This window comes from Dendrobates tinctorius, unplaced genomic scaffold (assembly GCF_039654945.1).
Source record: "Dendrobates tinctorius isolate UK_male_01 unplaced genomic scaffold, ASM3965494v1 ptg000047l, whole genome shotgun sequence".
In the NCBI taxonomy this organism is placed as follows: domain Eukaryota; kingdom Metazoa; phylum Chordata; class Amphibia; order Anura; family Dendrobatidae; genus Dendrobates; species Dendrobates tinctorius.
Window position 1 is genome coordinate 423,973 of NW_027361715.1, and position 18,528 is coordinate 442,500.

The following is an 18,528-nucleotide window of genomic DNA, read 5'->3' on the forward strand; positions in this document are numbered from 1 at the left end:
AGATATCCATAAAAAGTGCCGTTTAAAGTTTCCAGCAAGCCACCTGGGAGACGCACCAAACATGTGGAAGAAGGTGCTCTGGTCAGATGAAACCAAAATCAAACTTTTTGGCAACAATGCCAAGCAATATGTTTGGCATAAAGGCAATACAGCTCATCACCCTGAACACACCATCCCCACTGTCAAACATGGTGGTGGCAGCATCATGGTTTGGGCCTGCTTTTCTTCAGCAGGGACAGGGAAGATGGTTAAAATTGATGGGAAGATGGATGGAGCCAAATACAGGATCAATCTTGAAGAAAACCTATTGGGGTCTGCAAAAGACCTGAGACTGGAATGGAGATTTGTCTTCCAACAAGACAATGATCCCAAACATAAAGCAAACTCTACGATGGAATGGTTCACAAATAAACATATCCAGGTGTTAGAATGGCCAAGTCAAAGTCCAGACCTGAATCCAATCGAGAATCTGTGGAAAAAGCTGAAAACTGCTGTTCACAAACGATCTCCATCAGACCTCACTGAGCTCGAGCTGTTTGCCAAGGAAGAATGGGCAAGAATTTCAGTCTCTCGATGTACAAAACTGATAGAGACATACCCCAAGCGACTTGCAGCTGTAATCACAGCAAAAGGTGGCGCAACAAAGTATTAAGTTTAAGGGGCAGAATAATATTGCATGCACCAGTTTTTATATTTCCACAACAATATAAAATAACCAATAAATTTCGTTCAATTTCACAATTTTGTCCCACTTGTTGATTCTTCACCAAAAATTTACATTTGGTATCTTTATGTTTGAAGCATGATATGTGGGAAAAGGTTGAAAAGTTCCAGGGGGCCGAATACTTTCGCAAGGCACTGTATTAGCTTGTGGTAGGTCAGGACCCTGTTCTAGATATTTGCATTGAGATATTATTATTATTATTATTATTTATTTATATAGCGCCATTAATTCCATGGAAAATTCCTTGACATATGAAGGTGACCAAAAAACAAAATATAAAAATATAAAACTCAGTACACGTGGTCACCCACCCAATCCCAAAATATTAAAGAAATACAAGTGATTATTTTCATAAACATGGCAATAAAACACATTTATAAAAAAGATGTATCAGAAAATGTCTTTCATAATGCACCATTTTCGTCATCAGGTCATATGTCTCCAAAGTGGGCAACTCCATTTAATACATTAGTCTTTGCCAATTCCACCAAAAATGGGTGACCCCTCTAAGATACAATCTAATAGACTAGCTCTCCCCAATGTATAAGTTGAGGTCACAGTAAACATGCCTGTGAAGTCTCATGTTCTAAAGTAACAGGAGATGCTTTGAGATAGGAAATTATGTAGATTGAAATGCATTTTGTTGTATATTTATTTAATTTCAGTTGTGGACTACAATATACTAGCCCATGATGGAAAATATTGGTCAAATACCAAGAAAAGTCTTATGACTTACAGCGCCTAAAAGCATTTAACCCTGGAACATGCAAATTGTTTCTTCAGAAAGGAAGAAGACTAGAACTCTAGGGTCACCTATAGGAAGTAACAATCCTAAAAGTCAATGTCGACCCTTTAATGAGCCTTGTCACATGACTTAGGATAAAAGCCAAATCCAGAATCTCAATTTGCAGACACTGTGTTTCGGGCAACTGCCCCTTATCAGTGCAAAGTGTGAGATCTGGTTTGGCTGTGTGAGAGAGTGGCATGCCAAGAATGCCGAGATAAAGAGACTTTAAAGCTGCAATGCTCCTCTGCGAAATATGCAAGTTGTCTCATCAGAGAGGAAGAGGACTAGAACTCTGGTGACATGTATAGGAAGTAGAAATCCTAAAAGCTGACAATGAATTGAGGCTTGCAAGAGATGTCAAAAGCAATAATAAAGGATTTTGGGGATATGTCAAAAGTAAAAGAAAAGTCAAAGATGCTATAGGATTTTTACAGGATGAAAATGATGAAATGATAAGACAGGATGTTGAGAAGGCCGAACTTTTATATTCCTATTTTGCATCTGTTTTCTCTCAGAAAGGAAATGTAACATCAACTGTTCTTCACTGTCCTATTAAGGGAATAGAAGAATCCAGGATATCTATAAACAGAAAGATTGTGAGGAAACACTTAGCTAACCTAATGAATTCAAGTCTCCAGGTCCAGATGAATTACACCCCAGAGTACTGAAGGAGATAGCAGAAGAAATTTTTGAACCCCTCTCCATAATCTTTGAAAATTCTTGGAGAACAAGAGAAGTCCCAGAAGACTGGAGAAAAGCAAATGTTGTTCCTATCTTCAAAAAGGGGAAGAAGGTGGACCCAGGCAACTATAGGCCGGTGAGTCTGACTTCTATACCAGGAAAGATCTTTGAACAAATTATTAAGCAACATGTATGTCAGTACCTGGATAAGAATGAAGTGATTAAACAGAGTCAGCATGGGTTTGTAACTAATAAGTCATGTCAGACTTACTTACTTTCCTTCTATGACGGAATCACTGATTGGGTGGATCAAGGAAATGCTGTAGATATAGTATATCTTGACTTCAGCAAAGCATTTGACAAAGTATCTCATACAATCCTTATTGATAAAATGACTAAGTATGGAATGGACAAGGCAACTGTTAGGTGGATTCAAAACTGGCTTAGTGATCGGACCCAAAGAGTGGTCGTAAATGGCTGCACATCCAGTAGGAAGAATGTCTCAAGTGGGGTACCACAGGGCTCTGTCCTGGGCCCTGTATTGTTCAACATCTTTATCAACGATTTAGATGAAGGAATTGAGGGTAAACTGATTAAATTTGCTGATGACACAAAGCTAGGAGGGATAGCTAATACTAGAGAAGAGAGAGAGAGGATTCAAAAAGATATAAATAAACTGGAGCAGTGGGCAGCAACTAACAGAATGGTTTTTAACAGGGAAAAATGCAAAGTACTACATCTGGGCAATAAAAATGAAAAAAGCATATACAGAATGGGAGGAATAGGCCTAAGCAACAGCATATGTGAAAAAGACTTTGGTATACTAATAGATCACAGACTGAATATGAGTCAACAGTGTGATGCAGCAGCAAAAAAGGCAAATGCAATTCTAGGATGTAGTAACAGAAGCATACAGTCTAGATCACGTGAAGTCATTATTTCCCTCTACTCCTCTTTGGTCAGTCCTTATCTGAAATATTGTGTCCAGTTTTGGGCGCCACATTTTAAAAAAGACATCAACAAACTGGAGCAAGACAGTGTGTTTCGGGGTACTTCCCTCATCAGTGCAAAGTGTGAGATCTGGTTTGGCTGTGTGAGAGGCGTGAGAAGCTTCATGCAGCCATGTCAATGAAAAAAGTTATGGCTATTAAAGTAATGAAGGGCAAAAACATAAATTGTCTGTCACTAAGAGGTGTAAAACGAGAGCTCAGTTCATGTCTGTCAAACAGTGGTTGGTATAGGAAAGGACATTAATCAGTCACAGAAGCTAATATAGAAAGAAATAAGTAAGAATTAACCATTGGTGCTGATCTCTGTATAATCAAAAGAAAAAGAGCTTGTATATCCCTACTGCAGCCACTGGCTGAGCTCAGCCGCTTTGCTAATGGAGACGGCATGGACTGCTGAGACAAGTAATTGGCAGCAATAGCGATGTGACTACTTTACCTAAAATGCAGAGACAGAAGCATTGGAGGCAATTTAAAAGCATTTGGGAAAGAACTCAGTAATGTCCCCCACATGCTACACCAATTGTTACGCCGGACCAGGGGCGTGGGGAGCAGTGAATATTCATTTCTCTTTAGCAGCAGGCACAGGCTTTAGCCACAGCAGCCATCTCTTCCTCTTGTCACCCGCTGCTCCACCACTGCTGCCCCCCAAGTGCTCGCCACATTCAACTGTATCGGCTTCTATGATGAAAGGTGAAAGCAATAATGGAGGAGAGGGTGTCACATGATTCTCCCTCCCCCATCATTCCCCTCTGTCTCTGACACTGCCACTGCCACTGCATGATGACGTCACTTCATCGCGCACCACGCTGTGTGTGCCGGGCAGACGGCACTGCAGCTGCTTAGACCAGAGCAGAGCCGAGAGCAGTGGGGGAACGAGGAGGAGAGGTGAGTATAGTGTGTTTTTATATATATCAGTGAGTGAGTTATAATGTCCATAATACTGTGGAGTAGGCTACATTATATTCTATCGAGAGGGGGCTGCATTATTCTCTTTGAGGGTCTACATTATATTCTATGAGGGGCTGCATATTATATGAGGGGGGCTGCAATATACCCTATGAGGGTGCTACATTATATTATATGGGAGGGCTACATTATGCTCTATGAGGGTCTACATTATATTTTATGGGGGACTGCATTATACCCTATAATGGGGCTACATTATATTCTATGGGAGCTGCATTATACCCTATGAGGGGGCTGCATTATATCCAGTGAGGGGATACATTATATTCTATGGGGGGCTACATTATTTCCTATGAGGGGGATAAATTATATTCTACAGGGTCTGCATTATACTATATGAGGGAGCTGCATTATACCCTATGAGGGGGCTATATTATACCCTAATATGGGGGCTACATTATACCCTATGAATGAGCTATATTATATTCTATAGGGGGCTGCATATTACATGAGGGATGCTGCATTATAACTTATGAGGGGGCTATATTATATGCCATGGGGGGCTACATTATTATTTGTGAGGGGGATGCATGATACTATATGAGGGAGGCTGCATTATACCCTATAATGGGGCTACATTATATTCTATGGGGGCTGCATTATACCCTGTGAGGGGGCTACATTATATTCTATGGGGGGCTACATTATACTATATGATGGAGGCTACATTATACCCTATGAGGGGGCTACATTTTACCCTATGAGGGGGCTGCATGATACCCTATGAGTGGGCTACATTATATTCTATGGGGGGCTGCATTATACTATTAGAGGGGGCTACATTATATTCTATGGGGGAGCTGCATTATACCCTTTGAGGGGGCTGCATTATACCCTATGAGTGGGATACATTATATTCTATGGGGGGCTGCATTATACTATTTGTGGGGGCTATATTATATTCTATGGAGTGGTTGCATTAACCCTATGAGGGGGCTGCATTATATTCTATGAGGGAGGCTACATTAAATTCTATGAGGGGGTTACCCCAACCCCTGCTATATCAGTAAGACGTGTACTACCTTAAATTATTCCCTGACATTAGTGTGTTTTACTGCACAATTGATTGTCTTGTATTTATTTCTATGTAGCTACATAGTGGGCCCCACGAATGATTTTCTCTGGTGGGCCCAAGGTGTTCCAGTCCGACGCTGAGTGTTACATCCTCTCTGTAATGTCCTCCCATACTGTTCCCCTCTGAAATGTCCCCCACATTCTGCGCCTCTTTATAATAAGTCCCCCACGTTGCTCCTCTCCATAATGTCCCCTCCATGCTGCGCCCTCTCCATAATATCCCACACACTGCCCCTCTCCATAATTCCTAAATAATTAGCAAGAATATTATTAATAAAGACAATGCACACTACCTTTGTACTGTATATGCCAGATTTTATTCTCTGCTATTTATTTTGTTGGGTAAAATCTATAATTTCAGAATTAAATAGCAAATATCATCATTAGTATTACGAGTCACTAAATGACAAAATTATTTTGGCGGTGTACACTTGAATAAATTAGAATTATTTCATAAGGAGGGATATGTACAGAATATGGCCCTGAACGTTGTATGAACATTTTACGTTCTGCCATAATCACATGAAGATCAGGATTGCTGAGATGAAATAATTGCAAGAGGTATCCATTGTGAAACCTTCTCTTGCATGGCGGTAAAAACCTTGTTGCGGGGTCCGTACATATTCGAGCACTGCCGTTCCTCCGCAATGAGAGAGCAGCCTTGAGCTCCGTCTGAATGTGATTACAAGTTCACCCACAATAGTGACAAGCAGTCAGGTCACAAACAGAGAATAACGTGCTACCAATGCAGGACTTTTTTATTCGAGTATCTTCGTGATGAACTGTGAACATTGCCGAAGACAAATTCAAGTTCCCCGATGTGTTACTCATTGGGACGCCAGAGAGTGCTGGAAGATAAAAGCCGGTCATTCTATCTTGGATTGCATTGGTAAAGGTTACATGCCGACATGTTGTCATTATTATGATGTTTTTCCAGCTTCATGCAGCTCAGAATATATGAATCCGTGAAGCAATTCCAGCTTTCTTTACATCCGGTACTGCAGACAAGTGGGCACAGTCCTCCATCTATAAAGATTATGCTTTATGTTATCTCAACCAATTCAAATCTGCAGGACGCAGGCATCTCAGAGGAGTTTCTAACTTTCAATGGGACAAAAAATATAGAAACTGTTCAAGACTAAAAATCTTAGTATTTCCATTTTTAACCGTTTAAATGTATAGGCTATAAAGGTGCTTCTCACAAAATTAGAATATCATCAAAAGCTAATTTATTTAAGTTCTTCAATACAAAAAGTGACACTCATATATTATATAGAGTCATTACAGAGTGATCTATTTCACGTGTTTATTTCTGTTAATGTTGATGATTATGGCTTACATTATTGCCATGAAAACCCAAAAGTCATTATCTCAATAAATTAGAATACTTTATAACACCAGCTTGAAAAATTGTTTTAAAATCTGAAATGTTGGCCTACTGAAATGTATGTTCAGTAAATGCGCTCAATACTTGGTCGGGGCTCCTTTTTCATCAATTACTGCATCAATGCGGTGTGGCATGGAGGCGTTAGCCGTAATCGTGGTGCGCTTCCTCTGCACCCCTCTTTGTTACAGGAAAATGGGGGTCCTAGCTGGATGTGTGTGTCGCTGTTACTTTATCGATAAGCCTCTGCAGATCACATGCTGCCGTTTAACATGGCAGACCAGGACCATATGAGGAAGATGTGAATGAGGGAGATCAGAGTCCAAAAATAAATTAAACAGCTTGTAGTACATACAGTACATCAGATAGCAGGCAAAACACTCTACAAATATGTTTTTTGCACAATTCAGAGGCAAGAACTACATGGTTACACGTGGTGGTACATTACATGTTACATCAGTCCAGCAAACCATTATGGGAACCTTCATAATTCCCTGTGAGGACCACATGGGTTGGGGTGTGTCACTACGGCCCCTCACAGCTAGTCTCAATGCACAGTTGATTGGTGAGGATTTAAGTGGTTGAGGTGCGTCAGTACAACTCCTCACTAATATTCCCCAAATGCAAAAGATGAAGGCCACATGCTCCTTGCTGTGCCACTACATCTTCAGTTCACCGTAGGAGAACTGGTGTTCTCAAGAAACCTGGCCATCTTCTCCTGTATGACCTACAGGCCTGTCTACACTCTAGCTCCTTATCTAGTATAGATAATTGTTGCTTAACAGTCACTTGCCTGAGAGAAAGGAATCCTACCTAAATTTCAGTCCTCTCTTTAAGCCTCCTTGCCTCATATAAGGAATCCTGCCTTTTTCTTAGTCCTTGCTCTAGGCCTCCTCGCTTGAGATTAAGAATCCTTAATCCTGGTTTCCTTCAAAACATGCTATCCAATATGGCCTTCCTCTTCGCAAACACCCACTGCAATGTAGGCCTGTCAGCATCAAGACTAGGTCTATTCACTTCTCAATACTTCTTTTCCCTATCTGTCTACAAAACAGGAAACTACATTCCGTTGTTCCTACGTAACTCCTCCAATCCTGGGCTGGTCCCAATAGTTAACCTTGTCTGCAGCTAAGTCACTGTTTCAACACACAAACCAGGTGAAACATTTACAATGCATTATATAATCATAAAATCTCATCACTCATAAGATATAGGCCTCAATTCATCAAAGCAATTTAACTAGAATTCTGATGTAAATGACTTTGCAAAGTTGCAAAATTTAGGTGTAACTCAGATGCGCAAAAACTTAGAGTCTTTTGGCATTTTCATGCCAGTTTCTCCAAGATATGCCAAAATGGATAGGAGAAGCGTAATATTTTTTTAAATGCTAGAAAAATAGATGGCATTGGTAAAAATGTAAACACAAATCAAAAATTGATGAAAATTGGATCCAGCACACTGATGAAAAACAGTCCGGTTTTTCTTATATAAAACAAAAAAACAAAAAGGACATCAACAAACTAGTTTTCCTTTTTTTCTGTAGCAGATTAATCAGCTTTGCTTTAAAGAATGAGACAATGAAAGGAAAGAATGTTTGACTTAAAGGGAATTTGTCACCCACAAAATGGATTTTAAATGAGTTACACAATGGTGTAGGGGACATAGCCCCTGTGAAAATAATTATTGCACTGTACCTGTTACTAGTACAGAGCCTGAGAAAATAACTTTAAATGAGGGGCTTTGGTGCATGGTCAATGTGACCAAGTGCTTGGTGCACCGTTGCGCCTCCTCATCTTCCATGTTGGGGACTTTCCCTGCTTTGGATTGACAGCACTCAATCCCAAGAGCTAGCGCTGCCTAAAGTCAGCCGATGTGTGTGTGCTCCTTTCTGCTGAAGCCATTCACTAGATTTCTGAGCATATCAGTATGGCGATAGGCGTCAGCAGAGAGGAATCAGGGAGGAGAACGCAACTGGCTCTATATCCATAAAGAACACTCATAGCTCTAATATGTCTACCTTGATGAACATTTTTAAAAAATAAAAAAGTAAATAATAAACTTTACAAGGGCATTTTATCTTATTCAGACTTGCATCTAATTATGGAAGTTAAAATGGAATAGATGAGACATTTCCCTTAATCTTTCATAATATCTCTCTGTCGAACAGAGTTTTCAGGTAACCAGTTTGTTCATAAACATCATCTTTCTACTTGAGAGAGCTAACTGGGAAGACAAATTGCTAGAGTTGCATAGAAATAGCTTTGAGATAACTCATCCATTCCATAATTTGGTATATTTATTTTCCTGCTAATCTATTATTATATATTTAGACCACCATCTTCATAAAAATATGAGTTAAACTCATTATTTTTCTAATGCATATCACCTGTGTCCTATCAAAAGACATTTGTTCATTAAGTTGTGTCTTAATAAAAATGGAAACAGATTTAGATGCTCTTCAGGGGTGGTACTTATTCTAAATGACGTGTTCTGATTGGTTAGACTAGCTGGAAAGTGGGAATAGACTCCTCCTAGCCATGTAAATTAATGTTTCCTTTACCGTGATGATCATTGCTAATAGAAGAGTCATATATCATGCACAGACTAGACAGGCTGTAAGTTTTTATTTGGCACCAAAGATATAAAATTGAATAGTTATGCCAAATAAAAAAAATAATTTGTACAACAAATCAATTATTATGTAATTATTAGTAGTAAACTTAACCTGCTCCTTAATCAGCCATTACCTGACCTTACATAGAGAATACAGAAGGTAGATAAGTAATATCGATAATTTTTGAACCCCCTTTTTCAGTCCAATTCACTTCCACTGAGAGAAGCTGCATTACTGGATATAGTTTAGAGAAAAGAGTGGTGCTCGTTCTAGAGTAAAAAAGGAGGGAAGTCTTTGCAAATTGTGAGCATTAAGGAGGTTATCTGGAATTGTAAAACACAATAACTAGAATTTAAATGGAACCTGTCATCATAAAAATGCAGTCCGACCTGCACGCACCTTGACATAGAGTCAGATTGATATATAGTTTTGTGAGAAAAGATTCAGTATATCCAGTGTTTCAGAAATTTAAACCTATGCTCTTTCTGGAATTTTTGGTCTGGTGGGCGGTCCTAGCAGTGACTGACAGCTTTCTATGAATAAGTGTGCATACAGAAGCAGCTGTCAGTCACTGATAGGACCGCCCACTGCTCTGAGAAACCCAGAAAGAGCAGAGGTTTAAATAATTAAAACACAAGTTATATTCACACTACTCTCACAAAATATATATCAATCTGCTCTGCTCTCCCTATTCTATAACATGGTGCTGGCAGGTTGGACTAATTTTCATGGTGATGGATTCCCTTTAACAGGGTTTTTTTGGTACTTTTATATAGATGGCTAGGGTCATGACTGTTTTTCACTTTCTGGAGAAAATCAGTCTGATTATGCTAATTACACTCTGACCACACTGTGATCAGAGACTGTGCACTGTGTAATCATGGGGCGATCCAATCTTTTCAGATGAGGAGAAGAAAAAAATTAACCACCTTCTCCATTCTGCCACACTGTGAAAATTAGACTTCGTTGAGATGTCATCTGAGTGTGATTTTTGGCCCGGACCCAAAGACACGAATGGCCGAGTGCGGTCCGATAATCGAATGCAAATTGGGCATCTCCAATGAAAAAAAGTCTGACATGTGTACGGCCCAATAGCATATAAAATGGGGAAGAGGATTATCCATCAAAACAATCTATAGCACTTGTCTGATTTTTATGAACGTGTACAAGCCTTCAACAAAAAAATTGGGGGGTGGGGGCCCTACACCGAGCAGCCCTGCCAATCAGCTGTTTCCGGTGCTGATCGAGTTTTGATGTGCTCAGTTGTGAGCAAAAAAGCACAGCTCAGACATCCAGATAGTGGCCACAGTGGGGTACTGCAAGTCCACCTCCATGCAGTTGATAGAACTTTGCTGTGCAGCTCCTTAACTGATCACATCTAGCTGCTGCTGGCTCTGGGAGCAGCTGATCGGCACCCCACCCCATTTGATATTGATGACCTATCCTAAGATATAAAAGTTCGGGACAACCCCTTTAAATTTGATACATTGCGAATATATGCATTCATTCGGACACACGTCACCTTGTTTCCATTTAATTGAAGTGCAAACAAATTGTTACTCTGGAAATATTGGAGTTTAGTTTCTTTCTTGAAAAAAAGAAAAAAAAAAGCCTCCTGGCTTATTTTTCCCAATAAACAAGAGCCCTGAACATGGCGTTTGCTCACCTCCACACATTTAAGCAATCCACTTTAATTATGGACACTTTTAGGCAGAACACAATATAACTGGAACGCCATGTTCAATAAATCAGTGAAATGTGACGGACAGCCTCTTGGTCCAATTGTTCTCATTTAGCCGAGTCCTCACAAGCATGGTGGTAAAATATGATTGTAGTTCCAGATGACATGAAACCACAATACCATCAATCAGTCCAAACAGGGATCCAGGGTGGGAATCGATGTCTAGCACAAGCAGAGAGTCTTCAGCCACTTAATCAATGCCACACATTTCACAGTTTTGTCCTCTTTTTTTTTTTTCCTCTCCCTCTGTCACTCCGCTATCTGGTAAGACTTAGCAGCGGAGATGAGAAAATCAATATTTTACAGCTATGATAGTCTTTGAAACACTTTGCAATTACCGTCGTATCCAGGAACGTAATTTACTCAGTTTAAAGTTCAACCTCATATCTCTCGGTTGTCGGGAAATAAACAAGATCTGCGGAACGATATGTAAATAATGAAAACATTAAAAAAGAAACACGAGCTGCGGACCAGTCGCCATTTATTCTTCTAGGATTTATTTTAATGTCCATTATTTTCACATTCGTAGCTGTAAAGATCCTAATTAACTCTATTGGTACAGAACATATAAAAAGGGGGTTTATGTCCTTCAACTAGTGATTTCTAGCCTGTGTTAAACTATTGTGTTATCTACATGGAAACCGGTAGGTAATGGCCAGTTATTGCTATTGCTATGTGCTTCAGAAAAAAATCTGTACTAAATAATTAATACAAAAAAAAATCTAATAACTAATAAAAACACTAATCCATTTTTTAAGTCAAATTTAGGTTAATTAATGGCTGTCATACTGAAAAGTCAAATTTTTTGCCTAAATACGAAAATTAGATCTCTCCCAAAAGGGACAAAAACAAAAACAGAACAAACCCACTATCTCATTACTTTTTAGGCAATGTCCAACGCTTTAACAAATAAGCCTTGCATCATGCGATTTGGTATTAGCCAAACCAGATGCCGATTTACAAATATTTATTTCCGGGTACCTGTTCTTCATCAGCGTGGAAGTGGAGTGTTCACTTGCAGCTTAGATAGGTAAGACAAGAAAAGAAGAACTGAGTATGACGTCTTCGCATACGTCTTTTTCAGGCAGATTCCACCTGGCATTTCCATAAAAAAGAAATTTAAAGCCATTTTAATGAATTAACATATGTACTGCAACGTCAAAACAGCTTGCTGTGCATGTCCTCAGTTTTTTGAGCTTTTTGCTACCGCTTCAAACTTCGAAAGCCGTCAAGTGGCTAAATGAAGGGATCTGACCATTCTTAAGGTTTATATATACAGATAAAAAAGTAAGGAAAAAAGTGCAACAAAAACAACCAAAAAGATGTTAAAGATGACAATTCAGTAAAAACACTGTCTTAATAACGTTGAGTGGAAATGGTCACTGGCAATGCTGCATTGGAAAAAGGTTTGTAAATGATCTCTCTCTCTCAAAAGTCAATCTGGGAACTCTTTTTCCCTGATATCATTGCCAACAAGACCTCATACATAAATACATAGAGCAGGTCTCCTAAAAATTGCGGTTCAGGGATACAATGTTGATGACCTTTCCTTAGGTAATTGGCATGGTAATGCCAAAAACTTTAGCTTTCAATAGTCCAAAAGGAGATGTTCTCCATGATCAAAGGAAAGTAGTTAAAACTTAGTCTTTAATCATGTAGTAAGGGCCAGATTGGGGGGTGGTCCACTGCTTACCGCGCACAGACGACACAGAGACGAGACGGAGGCAGATTTTCGGGTACAACAGGTCCGAGTTTATTGGCCATCCTCCTGACGACCGTAGCCATACACCGCAGCACCTTCACAGCTCTCTGTATCCAGACCTGGGTACCTGCACCTTTCGTCTATCGTAGTGACGTTCCTCGTGGCTCCTTCGCTGGGGCTGCTCTAGGCCCATCTACCACCAGCGCTTCACCAGTCCGAGGTTGTCGTCAATTTGGTACTCCCGGGGCCTTGTCTGTTCTGCAGTTCTTCGTGGCGGGGCCACCCCCCGACTGTCTCTTCTTCTCAGTCCCTTGGCCAAGCTCTCCACCGCTGTCCATTCTCCTGACTGTCTCTTCTCCTCCTGAGCTCCTCCCGGGACTGGAACCCTCTGGAACCCTCTCCTGTCCTATTTATCTCCCTCCTGAATTTCCCTCCTGGGCTACTATCTCCCCGCCCCCCATGACTAAGCGTTTTCGTAGCCCTAAGCTGCTGTAAAGTTCTGTTCTCACGCTCACTCCTGCCATCTTGTGGTCAAACTAAGGTACTGCACTCCTTTTCCATATTCCCCAGCTGTTTCCCTTCTGTCATTACAAACATCCATCTACAGTGCACAAACTGTCCCTTCTCCCTACAGACAAGTCTGTCCGTCAGGTCACCTTCCCTACACTTCCTTTCCTTTGTCTATTGTCATCCTCGACAATCATATTCCCTACCTTCATCATCCTGAAGCTTGTCCACCGTCTGTTGTCGGACCGGTTGTTGGGCCAAACCCGCCATACGCGGGGGGCCGAACCAAACTGGGAGCACCATGCTCCGAGCAGCCTACCACTACTCGCCGGTGCGCACGCCACATGACAACTTCTTTCAGGTTGGGCTAGGTCCACCCGGACTACTCTACGGCATGTACCTCCCATTACTCTCCCCTTCTGTGACCCTCAACTGTCCGGAACACCATGACTGAGGCCTTACGCCTACGAGGTCATCGTCAGCGTCCGCCTATACTTTTGGGTGTACGTGGTGTCGAGGACCTGACTGAACGACCACTGTCTGGTTCAATATCTTCCGTCTCTTTGTCCATCAAGTTAGAAAGTCATGGTCAGCGCTTTTATCGTACCCTGTACCCGGGACCTGTTTCACATTCTTATACATATTACACATTAAACCAACTTTTTGTATACCGTATATACAGTTTCCTTTGTTTTAATAACAATATGAGTTACTTAACAGGAGTAACCCCTTTTTCTTGCTTTTTTTTGTTTGTTTTTTTTCTTTCAACACAACATTTCTTTAAGCACAACATTTCAAAAACAGAACATGTATACTCCCCCTTCCTTTAACATAAGCACCTTCCCCTAGGCATCCCCGCTGTATCTGGAGAAAAACAGAAAAAAAACATTTCCTTATCTTGGACGTGAAATTGTCCTTTAGGCTGTACAATGGTGCATATAAATCCCGGTAGTCCGGGCAATCTCCTGTAGGCCGATGTTCCGCCAATTCAGATACAAGCCACCCGATGGACTGTGGGGCTGCCATTCCAGCCTCTCATTTCTCGTGGAGCAGCCCCCAAATCTCCTGCTCTCTGGCCTTCTTCTTCTCATTGACCTCCGCAACCCAAGTGGAGGGTCCAGTGTAGGCCACAGAGTCTGTTGGGCAGGCCACAGTTGGGGTCGAGAGCGGGGCAGAGGCGGCCACCGATTCCGGCGGCCCAGCAGCAGCTGGGGCTTAGGCAACGGGCAGAGGCAGCCGTGGGTCCCGGTGAGTAGGCCGCAGAGCCCGACAAGTAGGCTGCAGCTGGCTCTGGGAGTGAAGTGGACGCGGCCGCAAGGGAGGCCGCAACCGGAACCAAGGCGGCCGTGGGCAACAGCGAGTCGACTGCAGCCAAGGCGGCAGATGGAACAGCGACAACCGCAGAGGCTGGTGCGGCGGCCGATGGCCCGGTTGCAGCGGTGACCTGGAGCGGGGCCGAAATGGCGGCAGGCCCCGATGGATAGGCTGCTGCCGTATGCTGGTGCGCGGGGGGGCGGCCACGGGCTGGTTCCGTGCCGGCAACATGGGATGAGGTGCCACCAGGCGGGGTGGCTCGGGGTCGTTGTTGGGGACGTTGGTCGGCCTGGCAAGGGCCGTGGAATCGTCCGGAGCTGGGGTCACTGAAGAGTGTGAGGTCGGGCGGGGAGGCTGAGGGCCGGTGTCGGGGCCGGGGGAACACTCACCTTCCCCAGCGCCGCAGCTCCCAGCAGGCTTTCCCGCCGCTCCTTCAACTGCCGTGAATCTTCACTCCGCCATCCGACAAGGCCAGCCTGCAGGCTCGACAGTTCCGTGGGGAGGCTCCCTGAAGACTTCTTCGGCGGCTGCTCCAGCAGGGCCCGAAGTCGCTCATCTTTTCTGACCGGTGTCCGGGGTATTGTCGGTGGCTCCCAGGGGCAGTTCTCCTGACGATACTCGACCTCATGGCGCCACCGCCATTCCAGGCATCCGAGACCGCGGCAGCTGCAGCATCGCATTCCGTCCAGTGTACAGCAACTGAATGGCGCCAAGCAGCCGCAGCCAGTCTCCCCACCTGGGCCACTCCCGTTCTTGGGTGGGGTGGTGGTCAGCATCTCCATCCATCTTCCAGGGTCCAGCATGAGGGGGCGGCTGTCTCCAGATGCACACCGCTCCCCCCAGGGGAGGATTTGATATAGCCCCAGATCGTCCAGTACAGCTGCAAACGTCTGTGCCTCTTCCTGACACTGGAATACCACAGCCATTTTGTCCGATTTTTGTACTGCCCCAGATCCTTTGATGACAGCCAATGATCCGGAATAAAGTCTCAGGTTTGTAATCCTCAGGTAAAGCAACTCAAGTTCTTTTGGGTACTTCGGTCGCAGGCTTGCCGCTGAAGTTGAAGTATTGGCTGCGGCGATCCTGCCGACTACGCCAAATGTAGTAAGGGCTAGATTGGGGGGTGGTCCACTGCATACCGTGCACAGACAACACAGAGACGAAACGGAGGCAGATTTTCGGGCACAACAGGTCCGAGTTTATTGGCCATCCTCCTGACGACCGTAGCCATACACCACAGCACCTTCACAGCTCTCCAAATCCAGGCCCGGGTACCTGCACCTTTCTTCTGTCGTAGTGACGTTCCTTTGCTGCTCTTTCGCTGGGTGCTGCCCTAGGCCTATCTACCACCAGTCAGAGGTCGTCGTCAGTTTGGTACCCCCGGGGCCTTGTCTGTTCTGCGGTTCTTTGTGTTGGGGCCACCCCCCTGACTGTCTCTTCTTCTCAGTCCCTTGGTCAAGCTTTCCACCGCTGTCCATTCTCCTGACTGTCTCTTCTCCTCCTGAGCTCCTCCCGGGACTGGAACCCTCTCCTGTCCTATTTATCTCCCTCCTCGGGAATTTCCCTCCTGGGTTCCTATCTCCCCGCCCCCCATGACTAAGCGTTTTCGTAGCCCTTATCTGCTGTAAAGTCCTGTTCTCACGCTCCCCCCTGCCATCTTGTGGTCAAACTAAGGTACTGCACTCCTTTTCCATATTCCCCAGCTGTTTCCCTTCTGTCATTACAAACATCCGTCTACAGTGCACAAACCGTCCCTTCTCCCTACAGACAAGTCCGTCCATCAGGTCACCTTCCCTACAATCATACGTTTTGGGTAGAAGAAAGCTCAATCATAGCACCTACCTACCTGAAACTCATATGTAGGATGTTTTTTTTTAACATATTCCTGTTCTACCAATTTATTTATCTGATATGAATAAAGAATGCGTTTTTATTACCTTCTTTTAGTGCTGTTAAACGTCTCCTTCTGGACCCCTGAGAGCTAGTTGACCTAGAAGCCAGACCAATGCATACTCCATGCACCACATCCAGACCACAGATGGTCTACCCTGGAAGTCTCCTGAGATACCTATCTCTAACAAGGATTGGTTAGCTGAATTGACATTTTTCTACAAAAAACCTTATGACTGTATCAGGGTTACAAAACCAGTGGTTTGTAAGAACAGAAGAACCTATTCATTAGGAATGAAAGGAAGAGGAGGCTTTTTGTATTGAGCATGTATTACCCATACAGGTTTCCATCTCTCTGTTAAGTGAGCATATCCAATACAAACAAATCTGACACCAAGACTGCTATTAGTTGCTTTTTTTTTTACAGAGATTCACAAATTAACAACATTTATTAGGTTGGCCTTAAGTTTTAAGGGTATTTCTCATCTTTAGAAGTTATCACTTATATATGTAATAGTTGATAATTTGCTGATCAATGAAGATTCGACCACTTTGAATCCCACTGATCTTGAGAACGAGGCTCTGCAGAGCCCATCTGAATGGTGTTGCCGCCTATGCATAGTGTAAGGTGCATAGGACGGTAGTCATGGGGGAGGGGCGTCTATGTTCCCACACGATTGCTCCCCACAAGTAAAGTGTCCTGATTCCCGTGTGATGCAGTACACTCACGTTTCGGCCAAAGGACTCCTCCGACTCCATAATTCCGAATCCAGGGACATACACACACAAATCAGGTACATCTGCTTCTTAAGATCAACTTTATTTAGCATCTTGAGTTCAATTGCAGTTACAGCACAGTAAATTTCCACATTCTCTGTTTGGTCCACCGGAACTATCCCTTTCCTAACTGGCATCTCTGGCCCCTGGGATACTCCATCCGGCTTTGCAGTTTCCAAGTTTCCATGTGTCCTGTCCCTTCTCACTCATGCATTTTCTCATCCAACTTCAACTTGCTGGAAGGGAATAAGGCACACTTCTCAATGCTTAGCTCAGGCTGTAGGCTGCGAATGTTATAGGAATGTCCACTGAAGACAGTTGCCGATGTTCTCATATTGCCAAACAATCCGTACTTCTCCAGCCCTCTGGTTTTGAACTCCTGCTAAGACTTTATCTCAGATCTAATCTCCAACTATCATCTGTGTGACTTAAAACCAGACATATTAACTGACCGTGCCATCTCCCATGCTGGGACTAATCCTAAACATGCAATTGTATCCTAACCTGTGCAATTTACTTCCTACTTCCTATATCTAATATGCCCACAACTGCATCTTTCCCTTTTCTAACTTAATCCCTATATCCTATGCTATTCCTTTGTCTTATACTGAAGCCTGTATTTTCCTTATATACTACGCATAATATACATTATACATTAATCACAATACATTACATTAATTACATCACTTAGTGCCTATAGAACTCTATGAAGATTCATATATCACATTACTCATGCAATCCAATAAAACACATATTCGAATACAGATCTTGAAGATGTCTCTAGTGATAGAGGCGAATGACAATTTCTTTCACACCCTCACACATCAGCACTGCTTCATTCATTCTCCCTGGCACTGCACAGGGATATTGGGGTGCAGCACTCAGCTTTTTCTGGCAGTCCTATAGACAATAAATGAAGAGGTGGTGCACATGTCTGGCCACTGCTGCATTCAGATGGCGCTTAGCAGAGTCAGTTCCCCACTGATCAGAAAATTATCACCCATACTATGGGTAAGTGATCATTTCTAGACATGGGAATAGCTGTTTAATTCATAGTTCAATGTAAAATTACTAGAACTGGACATCAATTTCAAACTGGTAGGGGTAAGAAAATTCAAAATCCTCAAAAACTTGAAGGTTTTGCTCAGTTTTTGCTCCAAGAACTCAGTAAGAAGACTCCATGTGCACATAGTCATTATGGCAAAACAGTCCTGCTGCATTCAACGGTTCCTCAAAGTTTATTTCAAGCATTCTCAACCCAGTCATTGTTTTTCCTTCTATTTATGCAAATTGTCTCTTCAGAGAGGAAGAGGACTAGAACTCTAGTGCCACCTATTGGAAGTAGCAATCCTAAAAG